This window comes from Lissotriton helveticus, chromosome 3_1 (assembly GCF_964261635.1).
Source record: "Lissotriton helveticus chromosome 3_1, aLisHel1.1, whole genome shotgun sequence".
Classification (NCBI taxonomy): domain Eukaryota; kingdom Metazoa; phylum Chordata; class Amphibia; order Caudata; family Salamandridae; genus Lissotriton; species Lissotriton helveticus.
In genome coordinates this window covers 908,223,146-908,241,369 of record NC_136061.1, presented here as the reverse complement: position 1 = coordinate 908,241,369, position 18,224 = coordinate 908,223,146, and positions in this window count along the sequence as shown.

Here is an 18,224-nt window from a genome sequence, read left to right as displayed (position 1 = left end):
CAATGTTGGTATTGCTTTTGCTTACTTGGAATTTTCTTTGTTTCTTTGAATATCCTTTTTCATTGCTAGGCTTGGTGTTTTGTACTCTTGCTTCTGTATTTCAGAGAAATAAATTATTAAATAATTATTAGTAGTTTTTCTGGTATTTAGGTAATTCTGTATATTTTGTTAGGTTTGTTTTAAGGTTTATTACTTTTAAAATATTCAAATTGTAAGGGTGCTGCTTTTTTTGTCAGGCTGGTGTAGTCTTTCAGGATAGAGCTTTCATTGGGCTGAGTTACGCTCTGCCACAGTGATGGCTTAATTTGCAGCAGTCTGTTATGTTTTGTGCTTTTATTATAGTGCTTAATTGCAAAATAACTTCTATTTGCTAGTTGTGTTTTGTTTTCATTGATTTGATAATGTTTATTTTTTTTCTTTTCATTTCTTTAGGTGTGCATATATACATATATGTACACATATGCAGACACACACACATATATATGTACACATATGTAGAGACACACACACATATATATATATATTTATATATATATTCACAGAAAAAAAACATTGAAATTCTAGTTAGTTCTGCTAACTATAACTCGCGCACCCGCAATGCACTGCTGATGATGTCACATATTACATCATTCATGACATGGTCAGTGACATCACTCATCCAGTGAATGTGGTTTAGTTTGAAATTTAAATATGTATTATATATATATCAATCTGTATTGAAGTTTGAGTGGATATATAACTGTCTGGGTGGAGGATTTAGTAGCTGCCTGACTGTTTAAGTGAGTAATTAAAAGTGTCTCACTTAATACATATATTAGTAACTACACTATGTGAATGTGTGCATCACTGTCTCTGTTGTTGTATAACATGCTGCATCAGTTGGTCACTAACTACATGAGTGTGTATATTAGTTATTGATTAGTTGGGTGAGTATTTGTATGGGACACTGAGTTTGTGTGTGGTTGGATGGGGTGTGTGTAACTCTATGCATAGATGTATGAATTGTTGATTGACTAGGTGTATACGTTTAAGAGTGCATGTGGAAACAGTTGTTTGGGTGACTGAGTATATTTATTTGTGTGTTGGTGAGCTAATATATGTTTTAGTTGTTCATCTTCTATAAAGTAAAAAAAAGTAAAAGGCACTGTATGTGAGAGTTGGTGTATGTAAATACGTATATGTAGGAGTCAGTGATTGTGAGAGTAACTATATGAATGAGTGTATAATTGTAATGGTGATTTTTTACATATTAACTATGAGTTACTATGAGTTTGAATAAATGAGGTGTTGTGTGTATAATTGTGTAAGTGAGTAAATGTAAGTGTGATTCATTTTTTCATGAGTGAGTAGGATGACTGCATAACCGACTAAGATGACTGCTGATGTGTCAATGTCTATATATGTGTATACGTGCATTTGATAGTGTTCTATTAATTAGTGACTGCATGTATAGGTGATTCTGTTGTTGAATGGGTAGTTGTGGGTAGTTGTGTGTGTAGACTTAGGAATCAGTGAGTGGGTATGTAGTAACTGGTATTGGTATGTCAATGGTTTCAAATATGGTACTATCTATTTTATAGTGAGTGATCAAAGGTTATACTACTGTGTGATGAGGAGTATCAGATTGTCACATGGATGATGTCATCAGTGATATCATCAGTGATGTCACTGACCATGTCATGAATGATGTAATATGTGACATCATCAGCAGTGCATTGCGGGCTCGCGAATTATAGTTAGCAGAACTGGAGGAATTTCAATGGTTTTGTACAAGTGAAATGTCCAGCTATAACAGCCCTGAAACCTATGGTTTTTTCAGTGAATTTCAAACGTTTTTTAAATGATAATTTTTAAATGTAATAATAGTTATATGTATTTTTTATACTGATTTTATACAGTTGTTTAACTGTTTATTTTTACATATTTTATTTATTAAATAACATTATATTTTTTTAATATAAATGGAAAAAAATGTTTTAAAAAATATTGAGACTGAAATATTGTTTATCTTTTTGTTTTATTTTTTATTTTAATATATTTATATTATTTTCTTTATCATTATTTTTTCTATTTCTTTTGGAGTCGCGCACCCAAAGCGTACCCTTCGCGATCAGTGCGCAGAATCTAGCCGCCATTTTAGAAATGTTGTGAAGGATCCGCATATGGTGTGCGACGGGTGCGTATTTTCAGAGATGTGCGCGGTTGCTATGCGACCTATCTGCGACTCAAGCTCCCGCGCATTCGTGACACATGCACATTACTGTATGCAACGGTTGCGCTGTGTCGAATTCCGCGTGACGTCATATATGTGTTGGGTGCGGTAGGTGTGTGACTCCCGTGATATTTTTTTATGTCTAAAATTATATATATATAGCTTTCATACATATGAGTGCAAGACATTATCTAAGGTATTCATAAAAAATATATATTTTTACTTGTAATAAACTTATTTTACTTTTAAATGCAATTTCGTGTAGTCGCTTAGGGTGCGTGCTATGTGTGCGCACGGTAGGGGTGGGCAGAATTTGCAAAATTGAATATCGCAAACTATCGCGAAATTGCACAAAATCTCAGCGAGCATGCAGAACTTTTGCGAAGATTCGGAGATTGCTTTTCCTGCCCATTCGCGATGTGTTTTTGCATGCTCATGGGGAAATTTACCTCTAACTTGCCCATGCGGTCGCTAATGGGCACGGCCATCTTGCTAGCGATGCTTATTTCCTGTTACGGGTCGAATGACGTGTTCGCGATTGCAAACTCGCGCGGGATAGCGTGACTGGTTATGAGCAATCCAACATCTCGTGTCACACGTGAACGGATAGGAAAACCCCTTGGTGAGCGCAGGGACCCGGTAAGTCGCTAGCGCACGTGTGAGAATGCATTTTTAGAGCACAAACAAGTAAAACTTCTGTTTCGCTGCAGATTGCGAAAGTTTTTACATTTTCACGCTCTCCGCGGAATGCAAAAATGTCAAAATATCGCAAATTCCGCGAGCATAACGTAATTTACTGCCCAGGGCTCGCGCACGGTCAGCGAATCCCATCTGACCTGAAAAAAAGATTTGCGCACATGTCAACTCAGTTTCCCCCTTTCTTCACCAGTGTGCATTGCAGCCCATTGTGCATTTTAATACTTAGTTAATCTGACAGTAGTAAATATGAAAAAATGCAAAACATTTTTTTCAGTTGTTTTTATATAATTTAAATTTCTGAAAATGTCATATTTTAGAATTAGAATCTGTGAAAGAAAAGAAAAATTACATTTATGATATATAATATTATATTTTTTACAACACAATATAATTTTAACATTATATAAATTATTTTGTTTGACTTTTTTGCTGTTCTCAGAATATATTGAAATCAATAGGATTTTTTAAAAAAACAAATCTGTCAGAAATATTTTTAATATACTCAACTATGTCTCAACATTCCATAAAAACAGCATCCTCAATAACATACTATATAATACAAATCACACATATATAAATGCTTCCTTCTAAGAGAATTTTCTTACTTGAATATGAAAGAACTGAAATAATAATTCAATGAACAGTTCTTTATCATTTCCATACACTGTAAATTATGTTTTTTTTTAAATATATGCTGTGAGAATGTCCAAGAAAAAGTCCTTAATTCAAATGTATACCTTTCCTCTAGGCCAAATGGTATTCCTGAAATCCTTTATACTGAAGTTATTCAATAGTAATCGTAGTGATAAATTTAAATATATTCCTCATAGGCCAAATTATCGTCTTAAAACTTTGGCTTTAAAAATATTAGGAAGGAATTTGGTAATTCATTAGGCAAACGTTGTTTAAAAACCAATTGAGCATCATTTCAATATGTCCATCCTTTATCGCATTTTAAATAGACAGTGTAATGTCCAGATGTTGTAGAAGGACAATCATGTAAAATAATTGCTACTGCTACAAAAGTTCTTCCTGATATTATACTTGACTTGCTACAAAATGTTTAATTAAAGATTCCATATTTCTTCAATCAGCTGTACAACGTTGTATCATTAAAATATATATTGACCAAATCTTTGTATAAATAATGTTGATAACAGTTCTGATTTACATTGGCTACACTCCATGTTTTGATTTGTTGCTTTAACTAGTTTCTTTTACAGTCTGGTAATGTCAAATATATAAATTGTATAGTATCTATGTTAGTGCTACATGTAAACATACAATTTTCACATTTATGTTCCTATTTATAACGAAGGCCAAAAAGATTTTCAATTTCTATTCCTTCATTTTCCAATACTGCAAGCATATACATTAGAAATTCCTGAGCATCTTGTTGGACATTCTGCGTAAATTGTGTAGAACCAGAACATCCAAAAGATTACGAATATCAGAAACACTTTCTATTTTCCTTTTATCAGTTCTCAATTTTTCATAAATACAATGCAACAAGAAACAAAATCTTTTTTCACGATTCTCCATAATTTGCTGTTGCAAACTTGCTAGAGAAAAAACAACATTGACCACCAAATTAGCATAGCAGTTGATACCTGAACTATTTTCTAACTGACACCCAACAATCTCTTCAATAGTGTCCTTTTTCTTTTTGCCTGAAATCTCAACATTATCTTGATTTTTTCCTTCTCTTTAAGTTCACTACAGATATTCTCATATCTTCTTTTTCGACCTACTACACGCTTTTCTAATACAGGATATTCACCTAAATTGGGAGCATACGCTCTTCTTAACCGATTATACTCTTTTATACAGTTTGCATCTGCAGTAATCTTTCTCTCATCAAAATCAATCAATTACAATCCAGATAAAGTTCTGACTCGGGACAAAGCAACATATGCCATACCCTCTTTATATTCAAGTCTTTTTATTTCACACCCGAAACAGGGAGTACGCAGGAGAGTGACTTATACACAGTGATAAGCCTACAACCCGTATAGGGCCGGCCGCGTCAAATAAAATGTGATATAAAAGAGTGACTCTTCACACATGTAACAGTATTATACACAGCGTTCTGCCTACAACCCAGCAGGGCCGGCCGCATCTTATAACACCCAGTGTACACCGGGCAGTCACTGCCAAGGATAGCCCGGCCCCTAGGACGGAATGTAACCAGAGAACTAGAACTGGTGAAACCATAAGACCAGAAGGGTCTGAACTGTAACAGAATGCCAGAAAGAAAGGCTTCAGATCATAGAAGACAGTAGGAATGAGTAAAGGGAAAGGACTAGGAAAGAGAAGAGAGAGGGCCTAGGGTACATCAGAGGAGGCGGGGGGGGAGAGCGTCGCACAGGACCATTGGGCTGTCAGCAGCGGCTGCCGCATTCTACACCTCGTTCACTGGAGCTGCTATTACAGTAGTGTTCGGTTTTGGGGAGATCACAGCGTCCTCCATCAGACGCAGCGCCCGGAGCTTAGGGGGCATGTGTCTCGCATGTTCTACTGTGCATAAATATTTCACCAGGGGTTGCCTTAAAGCGTGTGTCGCGAGCCTGCAGTCTAGCTGAAAGGAGCTCCATTGTTATGACATGCCAGAGTCTCTTTAAACATATTACTTCCAATGTTCACCAAAGCACTGTCTACACTTAAACCTTGAGATTTCTGAATAGTCACCGCATATGCCAGAGAAAGTGGAAACTGTTTTCTATGGACATATAAATCTTTAACAAGTAAAAAATGAACTGAACAACAACAAATTTGTTTTACTTCTTCAATCTGATCAAATTTGATTTTTTAAAATTCAATTCCATCTCTATTTTGATAACAAAATCAACAACTTTACCCATTGCTCCATTTACTAAACCTTTTTCCACATCCAAATTACGCCGTAAAATTACCCGACAGTTCACACATACATACGTATTCTTTTCTAAACCAGCAGTTTTAGATATAGATTTTCCAATAGATTCCAATTTTGTTTTCAATGTTGCAGTCAAAATAATAGTGCTTCCTTCATGCTCTATTTCATCAATAGCTTCCAATTTTATTATTTGTTCATTTTCTAGCTTCAAATGTTGTTCATTGAATATAGAACACTCGCACAGTGTTGGCATTAGGCAGATTATAGATTTATTTTCTACAATTTTCATATATATTGTTTCAGGAACTATATTTTCATTTGGAAACAAGTTTGTAAGTAGTCGACTTTGCAAAGCTTGTTTGCCATGTTCTGTCAGTACTCCAATTTTTATATCTTGAAGAATAATTCCATAATCAACATCATTTGCCTGTCGCATATTTGTAATGAGTTCTTTGTATTCCAAATATGACCAAATGTTAATGTTTCCAACACTTCCCAAAGACTTTCTGGTGTCTTCATGCACAAGTGTTAAAAATATTGTTTGTCCTTTTACGGGAGTAAGTTGCACTAGATCTCCAAAAACTATTACATGTTTTCCTCCAAATAAGACATCGTACTCTGTTTTAGGAATTTGCTGCATTCTTAAATGCATGAAAGCAAGCATTATGTTTGAGACCATTCTTACCTCATCAATAATCAGAAGTTTCATTTTCTTTAGCACTCTTGAAACTTCGTAGTAAGCTTCTCCAGATAGTTTTTTATAGTCCAATTTGTTTTCATGGTCTACATGTAGCATCAGTAAATGATGTAATGTAATTCCTTTAAAGTTGTGTGCTGCCAACCCAGTTGGATCATTTACAACACAAGACAAATGTGAGTCAGTTGTTTTCTGTAGATAAGTGGTCAATTCTTTAATTAAGAAACTTTTTCCTATTCCAGCTTGACCTCTGACATACATTCAGATAGGTTGAAATGATGTGCATGTGCATTCTTTCTTTTCATGAAGAAATCCATGGTCAATTTGTTGTCTCACTTGCTGATATATTTCTTTCTGTTCAACATTTAGTTTTTCTTCCAAGATTCCTAAATCCATAATATCTTCTTGAGCTTGATGCATTGCTGTTTCCACTTCATTCATTGCAATTGCTACGTCATTTTTAAGAATTGGTTGTCCTAGTGGATCTTGACTCAGTGGAGCAGAACTTTGACTGTCTTGACAACTGTCTCTAACAATCACAGCTGCAATAGTAACTTCTTGATCAATTTCAAACAGTACAATCTATGGTATCTTTACAAGCATTGACGGAATCTTCATAGCTCTGAAAGTCTCCAAGTAATTCCAATTCTGTACGCCACGGTTTGAAGAGTTTCAAAAATGCTAAATAGTAAAATTCCCTTTTATCAGGAGTATTACAACTCAGTTTTCTGTGATTAATCAAATTTCCTTTCCTTTGTTTCACCAAACATCCTTCGTAACCAATCACTGCATATTTTCCTTCATTTATGTTTTCTGTAGTATTCTGTTTAAAAGTGTAATATTGCAGCACTTTATAAAGACATATGTTCTCAAGATGATGACTTCTATTTGGATAATATGTGTCCAACATGTTTGTTTTGACAATACCTGTACTTTCTGGTTCTTTTTCTGCTAAATATTTGGGGGCAGATTTACAAGCCCCATGCGCCACTTTTGCGTCACTTTTAACATGGGGAAAGTGACGCAAAAGTGGCGCAAGGGGCTTGTAAATCTGTTCCTTGATTTCTTGTACAGATTTAAGCACCCAATTTCCCGTTGCTGCAAGACCTAGACTCACCCAAATGATTCTTCTAGATTTTGAGTATAAACATGCAGATGATAACTGTAGGAGAGTAGGGTCTGCTTCCTATGGTCACCCCCACTTTTTGCTTTTGCTTTACTGGTTTTTGACTTAGATGTGGCTGTGGGCCTGCTAATCAGACCCACAGCCCAGATGCACTCTCTCTAAATTCACACCATGTACTCTAGGTACATCCCAATTGGGAATTGGTTCACCTTGTCAACCCCTGTAGAAGTGTACCCTAGGTACTCAGGGCATAGGGTAACCAAGGCCTACCAGGGACTGCAGCATGTATTATGCCACCCTGGCTGGCCACTCAAACTGAGACAACTGGCTGATCACTCAGCTGGGGCAAGGTCGTGTAATCACCCCTTGCTTAGGTATAGTATTCCTATGTCTACCCTTATATATAGACACACAGTAACCTATAAGTCACTCCTCTGGCAGGCCTTAACAATCCTGAAGGCAAAGTGCTTGTGTGAGATGGTGCTCTAGCATGAGCTGAGCCTGTCTGCAGATTTCGGAACCATGTCCTTATAGCTGTTCTATGATATCGCCATACCATATACTCTTAAGTGCATTATAATCCTCGCGGTTGTATGCTAACTTTTGTTTGGCTTTATCTAAACATTCTCCGCCGAGGAAAAGCATGTGGATCTTCACCTCGGGGCCCGTAGCGGGCCCCCTGGGTGAAGGGGGGGTGGGGGGTGCACATGGGGGGTACCTATGGCAACCCCCTGCCTTTGCGTGCACGAAGCGGCAGGCATCGCGCGGTGCCTGCCGCTTTGTGCATGCAAATGCACTGCTTTCATTTTTTACATTGCGGCGGGTGCTGCTTCAAGCAGCACCTGCCGCGATGTAAAAAATACAGGATGTGACCGCCAGGGTGGCGATCACATCCTAATTGCCGTGGAGGGACTTGCCCATGCGGACGGTCCCTCTTACGCAGGGGTGGCGGACGGACCCAAGTCCGTCCGCCATCATAGTATGGCCCTAAGTTCCCATTGACTTAACATTGACTTTAGCGAGTGTGTAAAGACACTGCACGCGCCGCTTGTGGGCCTCCTACTCCTATTCTAAGTGTCAGATAGTGTAGCCCCAGTGATTCTCTAGGCCCTAGGCCTATCCTTTTCTCGTGACGTGGTACTTATGCCACTTTCTTAATATATGGTTTGCTTCGCCCCTAGGGCCTAACTGTAAATTGTGCAACTTAAAGTATTCTGATTAAGTAACTTGTTATGTGCTTTGGCCTCTGATCTCATAAAGAGTTCAGAGGAGTGTGTTAGTAAATAAATACATATATATTTTATATATATCCTGTGTGGTGTCCTTTCATTTGATATTCAAGGGGTTACATATGGTAAAACAGCTGGCTTTACACACCCTCAAGAGTCTTTTAGCCTAAGACTGTTCTGTCCACGCTACCACTAGGATAGCTGATCTATAAGGTTGACTTAGAACCATGACCATAAGGGTTGTTTGGACTGGTGCAAGGTGTTCACTAAAATAGTGAACATCATATACCAGGCCAACTTCTCACAATAACTGATTTGGAAATTCATACGCTCCAATTTCTCGATGGGATAACATCTTCATACTGAAACTGTACAATTTTTTACTAAGACTCTTCTTGTGAGAAATGTCTTCCCACATTTCTTCCAAATCTGTCTTTTCTGATTTTGTAATATAGGATGTCATATACAGGGCAACAGCAATGGAATTATCCGCAACATACTGAATATCCATATTAGCATTCCACATTGAGAGAATAACTGGATTATAATCATTGATATATTTTGATTCTTATTTCACAAACTGCCTATTTCACCTACACACATCTTTTGAGTGCATCCAGACCTCCCTTCAAGATGCTTAGAATGTGGATTGTGGGACACAGCTATATTTTCTGGAACAAAAGCTATGCTGAAAGCAGAGGTACTGACAAAGAGTTAGCTTTGCCAAATGTAGACATTAAATGGATTGGACAGAGAGGATTAAAGTGTCACCAATTGATGCCATTGGTTAAATCCTTTTTACATCTCCAACACCCATACCTCATAATTGTGCACTGTGGTGGCAATGACCTAGGCACTTTGACTGGGGTAGGTCTGGAAATGCTTATGAAGGACACCTTTGCAGAATTGATGTTACTTTTCCCCCAAACTGCCTTTTTCTATTATAACATATGTCAAAGACAGAAATGGAACTGGTCCAATCAATTTTGTCCACAGATTGAGAAAGCAAAGAAACATGTCAATAAAGCTGTTTCTGCTTATCTCACACAACAACAATCTGCGTTTTAATATGGATGGCATCTATAAGAGAGATAGTGTGCATTTTACAGATGAGGGTAACAGAGTCTTTCTCAACAACTTTAGACTCTGCATAGGTACTTACTTGTAGGTACCAAAATCTCCCAATAAACACAAGGGCTCTTTTTAGAGCCACCCAAGGTGTACACATAAGCTTGATGTATATTTAAAAAAATATATATTTTTTTGTTTGGCGTCGCGTACCCTACGCGTTCTGGAGTCACTACCCAACGCGTTCACACCAGGGGGCCGCGCTGGGAGTCGCACACCCAATACGTTCACACCAGGGGGTCGTGCTGGAGTCACAACTCCAAAATTTTCCATAAATAAAAATTAGCTCCTATCACTAATTTACATTCTCCCCGGGGATCCCATCCACCAGGGCATATATATAATGCTGGAGACCATGGGCGGAGCCGCAATGCCACCCCGGTCCCGCCGGCACCACGCGTCCTTCTGGTGCGGCATTGCTTTTCCACATGGGGAGCTGCTAATATGCAGCTCCCAGTGTGGAAAAGCAATCTGGTTTGCATTTTGGAAGAGAGAGTAGGTTTCCTGCTCTCTCTTCCAAAATCCAAACCAAGTATGCTATGGCAGGGCGGGAGCCGCGAGGCTCCCACCCTTCCATAGCAAACAGCAGTGTCCCGGGGGTGGGCACCCCGAGACACGAGACACTGCAGGAGCCAGCCCTGGGGCTGTGGCGATCCCCAGGGCCATCATTGGCCCCAGGAGGTGGGCCGCATGGCCTCCTCCCACTTAATGCAAAGCCCCGGGGGTGGTGGCCCCGGGGCTTGGTGGTCCGTAACGGACGCCTTACTTTGAATATTTAGTGCCTCAGGAGGTGTCGGTCCCAGGGGTGTGTGGGGGGCTCGAGCCTCCCCACACAGGTTACATTTTTTTTTTTTAAATCCCCAGGGTGGCAGTCCCCGGGGCTGCGGGGGGGGCAGTGTGCCCACTGCAATAATAACTTCCTTTCACCTTTATACAACGACCATAAGCTCATAAGCAAGGGCAAGCGGATTTGCTTCCCGGCTTTTCCCGACCGCGCACCCGGCGGCGGTATTTCCCACCCACCCATACCACCCAGACGCATTTAGAGCACCCACTTCAAGTGTCTATTCCTGTTTTCACCCGATTAGGACCGGGTTGGAATTATCACCGGTCCGACGACACAGCTCTCATCCCATTATTCTTCAGCCCTGAAGAGTCACGGGTTCACCCCGGTTTTGACGAAACACGTGTCGGCTGGTTTTTGTTGTGAAACAAATACTCACACTTGATGAATAAACACCTAATAGGTTATATACATTGGAGCTGGATCTTATCCTTTGCATTGATTGATTATGAAACTCATTTTATAAACTTATGCAGGTTGTGTGCGCTTGACAATGCTCACATGTATATAGAAGGTTGAGATCGTCTCCCCTTCTTCTCTCTGAGACAAGGGTTATCTCAGATCAAGAAGCACCAACCACTGAAACTTCACAGACTACCCCCTGACCACTACCTGTAGAGCGCCATTTAATTCTGAACACTCTCATAACCCTTCGCTGAACTTTGTAGCCCTGGGGAGGTGGCAGTCTCCAGAGCTTCTAATAAAACAAAGAAGCAGTCCCCATGAGCCCCCTCTTTCATGCCCCCGGGATTAGGCCCAACCAGGGTTTTTAAAAAAAGACGCGCAGGAGACCACTTGTCTTTTTTTTTATTTTGCTGCGGTTTCGCGGATCCGTTGTGAATCGATGACAGAATTTAAAACTTGGAGGGGTTCCTGTGGGACCCTCCAACATATCTGACGAGTCAGGGTATTTCTAACCTTCCCCTTTTCTTTATTTTTTACTTTTATTCTGAGACTTGGCTTCAAGCCGAGTCCCAAGATGGCTGACAACACTTCCTGGTTGAAGTGTTGGCAGCCAATCAAAGCAGTGCATTTCCCTGCACAGGTTTCTCTTTCTTCACAAAGGATTCTGGGCCAGAGATACTACTGTAATATTAAACTTATATTTCTCAAAAAATACTGAACGGGTATACACCAGATAAGCAAAGGGCGCTTCCTCGAACTGATGTCTACCACCCGGTCAAATTTGGTGTAAGTCCGTTCAGCAGTTCGGGCTGGAGAGGTGGCTAAAGCTTCACATGGAATTAACATTACAAATGCAACCTTATTTTGAGGGTCACATTCTCTGTCCCCACTGCACGGATCACCCCCAAACTTTCCCAATCAATCGTACACACCATGACACTTTTTTGGCAAACTTTCATGCAGATTGGTCAAACGACACCAAAGTTATAGACAAGTCAAAAAATGTTTTTCCTAAGGAAACTAGGTACTAACTATAACTACCTACTGGCAACCGCCAGTAGGCAATATACAAAAATAAATACAAATATTATTCTCCAGCACTCCATTTTTAATCAACCCACTGGGGACCTTTTATTATGCAGTAATGAAGCAAATGGCTAAACCCATTGAGATAATACAAGTGTGTATAAACTGCTAATACCATGTTTCACTATGGCATACTCCCACTGAGGTATAAAAGTACATGCCCACCGGGGCGGGTCGTTCAAATAAAATGAGCAGGTGCTATACATGTTGGCTGATGTTTTTCAGTCTGTTTGGCTTGTGATCAAGAACAGAAAGTTTGAAACGTGTTTAGCCACATCATGACTGATTGAAAGTAGGAGACTGGTTCTATGCTTGATTCCCCATCCAAGGAGGATACTTTTCGAGTGGGCATCCTCACAGGGGCACCCTGTTGTTGTTGGATATATAAATATATATATAAATATACATATCTATATATACATTTCTATACATATATTGATTTTAGGTATTTTACTTCAATGAACTTGTCTGAATACGAAGATATGATATAAATTGCAAAAACACAACATTTTATATTGTAAAATATATGATGATATGGATGATGTGGAAACCATAGTATTTTTACCATGTCTATATTCAGTGCTACATGTGATCTAATTTGCACCAATCACTGGCACTTTAAAAGAACGTATCACAATTGTGAACACTGTCATGTGAACAAGGCTCCTCGGAGCCGAAACGTCATGCGGCTAATTTGCACTGAATAAATGAAAATAGCACCTCAACTGGTCCGTGTCTGCGTATTTCTGTGATGAGGAGGATTCCTGGTGCATGGAAACAAGACGCTGTTGTTTGGATATATATATATGTATAAATGTTTGATTCCCCATCCAAGGAGGATACTTTTCGAGTGGGCATCCTCACGGGGTGCACCCTGTTGTTGTTGGATATATAAATATATATATAAATATACATATCTATATCTATATATATATCTATATATATGTTATGTTATATGTTATGTTATAAAAGCTTGTAAAGCGCGCAGCTGCCCCAGCGAAGGGGCGTCCCGGCGCTAAATCCAGAAGAAGGAACCAAGAGTTGAAAAAACTGAGTAGGCACATCAAGAAGGAATTTTACGGAAATAAATGAGGTTTCATGGCTTTTCTAAAGACGGACAGACTTTCTATTTCTCTAATGTGAGTTGGTAGAGCATTCCAAGCTTTTGCTGCAAGAACGCGGAAAGAGCGTCCTCCCGCTCTACTACGTTTGAAACGGGGAACTTCAACTAGGTTTTGACCAGCCGAACGTAGTGCCCGCGAGGGGACATACCAGTTCAGTAGCGGACCGAGCATCTTAGGAGTAGTCAGTCTCAAGATTTTAAACGAGATACAGAGAGTCTTAAACTGTATTCGTTGGGCTACTGGCAGCCAATGGAGCCTACGGATGGTAGCAGAAATAGGACTAAATCTGGGCAGACCTACTTGAACTCTGGCAGCCGCATTTTGAATACGTTGCATTCGGGTGATTTCTGCCTGGTTAGCACCTAGCAGCAGTGATCAGGTATAGTCAAGTCTAGATAGCACTGTAGCCTGGACAATCAACTGCCTGGTGGCCGAATCAAAATATTTCAGGACAGGTTTGAGGCTGCGTAACATACCGAAGCAGGTGGTGGCAACTTTTTATGTATAGGTAGAGAGGCTTAGGGTCGAGTCTAGCCAGACTCCCAGATTTTTCACTTCCCTCTTTGGCCCCGGGGCTTTCCCCAAAGTAGATGGCCACCAGTGGTCTCCCCACAAATGGGTGTTCCTGCCAACCAATAACACCTCTGTCTTAGCAGCGTTTAACTGGAGACAATTAGTTGTTATCCAATCAGCCACCGCGGACAGCCCAGCTTTGAATCTGACATGGTCCCCAATCACACCCTCCGTAAGGGCAACCACCAGCTGCGTATCATCAGCATATGAGACGATGTTGAGGTCCCATACTTTGGCGACCGCAGCAAGTGGTTGTACGTAAAGGTTGAACAGGGTGGGGCTCAAAGGCGAGCCCTGAGGGACACCCTGTTCAATAGCATGTGCCCTAAAAAGAAATGAGGGGGTAGAGACGCGGAAGGACCTCCATGACAAAAAAGATCTAAACCACGTAAGAGCCAGATCCGCGACCCCTGCCTCTTCGAGCCGATGGAGTAAGATCCGATGTGAGACGGAGTCAAAGGCGGCACTCAGAGCCAATAGGACCAGTGCTGCCGTTTGACCCCGGTCCAGAGTGGAACGCAGATGCTCCATCATAGCCAGTAGCGCCGTCTCCGTACTATGGCCAGTGCGGAACCCATGCTGAGTATCATCCAGAATGTAATTGGTAATCAACAAGTTGGAAAGAATTGAATTTGCATGGGACTCCGCAATCTTCGCAGCCCACGGAAGCAGGGATATAGGTCTAAAATGTTCCGGTTTCAGAGGGCCCAGAGTAGGTTTTTTCAATATGGGAGAGACCCATGCCTGTTTCCATTTAGCTGGAACAATCGCGATGAAAATGAGGAGTTAATAAGACTGTGCAGTGGGGCCAGGCAACACACAGAGAGGAGTCTCTAAACTGAGCCGGCTTAAGGGGGACAACCGGAGAGCCAGACTTAATCTTCCTAGTTAGTATGTCAAACTCCTCCCAAGACATTTCGGGAATGGCCGACAATAGGAAGGCAGGACTAGGTCTCACCAAGGGGGGAGAGCTTGGTTCCTTCACTGAGGTAAACGTTTGGTATATGCACCGGATCTTCTCTACAAAAAAAGAGGCCTGTTCATCACAATGGGCAGCAGAGGTAGGTACATTTATTGCAGACGTTTTGGTATTAAGCTCCTTTAGGATCTTAAAGATGACTTTGGCAGGATTTGAGCTGATTTTAATTTCGGATGCATAATAATCTGCCCGGGCCCTGCATATCGGTACAAAAGGGGGTGGTGATGGACGGAGTATCTGAACCAATTAAACACTCACACCCATTCAAAAGATCTGGGTTTGATCCATCACCGTTCTTTAGCCCAGTCTGCCACCCCAGTTCAGACATGGCTATATGCAAATCAGTCTGACCCTGTGCCTCATGGGAACAGTCCAGCCTGAACTGCCAGGCCATGCCTTCCCTGGACTGGAAACAAGCTTCCGAGGACCGGTTTCTGGCATTCCAGACGTCTTCAGCCCAGCTTGCTTGAATCCAGTGGCAAAGTGAGCAAGGGACTCACGTCTGAGCATACCCTGCCACACTTATGGCGGCCAAAGCGGTACAAAAGGGGGTGGTGATGGACGGAGCATCTGAACCAATCAAACACTCACACCCAGTCAAAAAATCTGGGTTTGATCCATCACCGTTCTTTAGTCCACTCTGCCACCCCCGTTCAGACATGGCTATATGCAAATCAGTCTGACCCTGTGCCTCATGGGAACAGTCCAGCCCGAACTGGCAAGCCATGCCTTCCCTGGACCGGAAACAAGCTTCCGAGGACCGGTTTCTGGCATTCCACCCATCTTCAGCCCAGCTTGCTTGAATCCAGTGGCAAAGTGAGCAAGGGACTCACGTCTGAGCATACCCTGCCACACTTATGGCGGCCAAAACAGTAGAAAAGGGGGTGGTGATGGACGGAGCATCTGAACCAATCAAACACTCACACACAGTCAAAAGATCTGGGTTTGATCCATCACCGTTGTTTAGCCCACTCTGCCACCCCAGTTCAGACATGGCTATATGCAAATCAGTCTGACCCTGTGCCTCATGGGAACAGTCCAGCCCGAACTGCCAAGCCATGCCTTCGTTGGACCGGAAACAAGCTTCCGAGGACCGGTTTCTGGCATTCCAGCCGTCTTCAGCCCAGCTTGCTTGAATCCAGTGGCAAAGTGAGCAAGAGACTCACGTCTGAGCATACCCTGCCACACTTATGGCGGCCAAAGTGGTACAAAAGGGGGTGGTGATGAACGGAGCATCTGAATCAATCAAACACTCACGCCCAGTCAAAAGATCTGGGTTTGATCCATCACCGTTCTTTAGCCCACTCTGCCACCCCAGTTCAGACATGGCTATATGCAAATCAGTCTGACCCTGTGCCTCATGGGAACAGTCCAGCCCGAACTGCCAGGCCATGCCTTCCCTGGACTGGAAACAAGCTTCCGAGGACCGGTTTCTGGCATTCCAGCCGTCTTCAGCCCAGCTTGCTTGAATCCAGTGGCAAAGTGAACAAGGGACTCACATCTGAGCATACCCTGCCACACTTATGACGGCCAAAGTGGTACAAAAGGGGTTGGTGATGGACGGAGCATCTGAACCAATCAAGCACTCACACCCAGTCAAAAGATCTGGGTTTGATCCATCACCGTTCTTTAGCCCACTCTGCCACCCCAGTTCAGACATGGCTATATGCAAATCAGTCTGACCCTGTGCCTCATGGGAACAGTCCAGCCCGAACTGCCAAGCCATGCCTTCCCTGGACCGGAAACAAGCTTCCGAGGACCGGTTTCTGGCATTCCAGCCGACTTCAGCCCAGCTTGCTTGAATCCAGTGGCAAAGTGAGCAAGGGACTCACGTCTGAGCATACCCTGCCACACTTATGGTTGCCAAAGCGGTACAAAAGAGGGTGGTGATAGACGGAGCATCTGAACAAATCAAACACTCACACCCAGTCAAAAGATCTGGGTTTGATCCATCACCATTCTTTAGCCCACTCTGCCACCCCAGTTCAGACATGGCTATATGCAAATCAGTCTGACCCTGTGCCTCATGGGAACAGTCCAGCCTGAACTGCCAAGCCATGCCTTCCATGGACCGGAAGCAAGCTTCCGAGGACCGGTTTCTGGCATTCCAGCCGTCTTCAGCCCATCTTGCCCTGCATATAGCTCTGTGATAAGCTTTGAGTTCCTTTAAATAGTAAACCTTTTTCTCCGGGGAATAATCTTTCCTCCATTCACGTTCCTGCCTCTTGCAGGTCTTCTTTAGGGCCGCCAGGGTGTCATTAAACCAGGGATTGACATCCTGGGTACGTCCTTGGACCCAAGTAGTAGGTACAAGCTTATTGAGCACCCGTGTGATCCAGGCACAAAAGGAGTCATATCCTGTCTCAACCTCGTCGATAGGACCCAAATGTTCGGCTCCCAGTAGAGCATGAAAATCCTCTGGACGGAGCTTACGCCAGGGCCTCTTAAACACAGTTCTTTGGGTATTGCAGGAATTGGACGCAGGGATAGAAAATGTCATACCCACTAAAAAGTGGTCCGACCAAGCTATAGGTATAGGGATGGTAGTCCTGGATCCCTCAATGTTTGTAAAAATCGGGTCCAGCACATGGCCTCCACTATGAGTGGGGCTCGTTACAGTCTGACGAAGCTGAAAGGCCGCCAAGTCAGCGGTCAGGGTGCGAATAGTCGAATCATGCTCCAATTCAAAGTGGAGGTTAAGGTCACCCAAAATGCTGAAATTAGCTTTCCCTACAGCGAATGCCTCTACAGACTCCAGCAGGGAGATGCTAAAACCGCCCACAGCTCCAGGGGGCATGTAAATTAACAGTCCCAAAAAGGTGAAGTTTGTATTAATAGCAATGCTAAAATGCGCGCATTCCCCTCCCTCCAAACTAACTTTCTCAAAGCGGCAAGAATAGGCGGCTCTGGTGATCACTGCAATACCGCCTCCTCTGGTAGATCTATTAACCAGAGAGACCGAATAGTCCCGGGTAGGGATAAATAGGAATAGTCAGTTGATCTTCCCTCATCCATGTTTCAGTTAAGAAAAGGATATCTGGGGATTCGTCAACTATAAGATCTAATACTTCCGCATGATGTTTCATTAATGAACGCACATTCAACTGTTGTACCTTTACCTGTTGTTGCACATGAGGTTTAGAGAAGGCTCTTATAGTGGTTGGAATAGGAAGGGAGAACTGACCACACTGACAGGTGAACGGGTCACTTAAAGGATGTGAAGAGACACAGCCCTCTCGAAATTTTA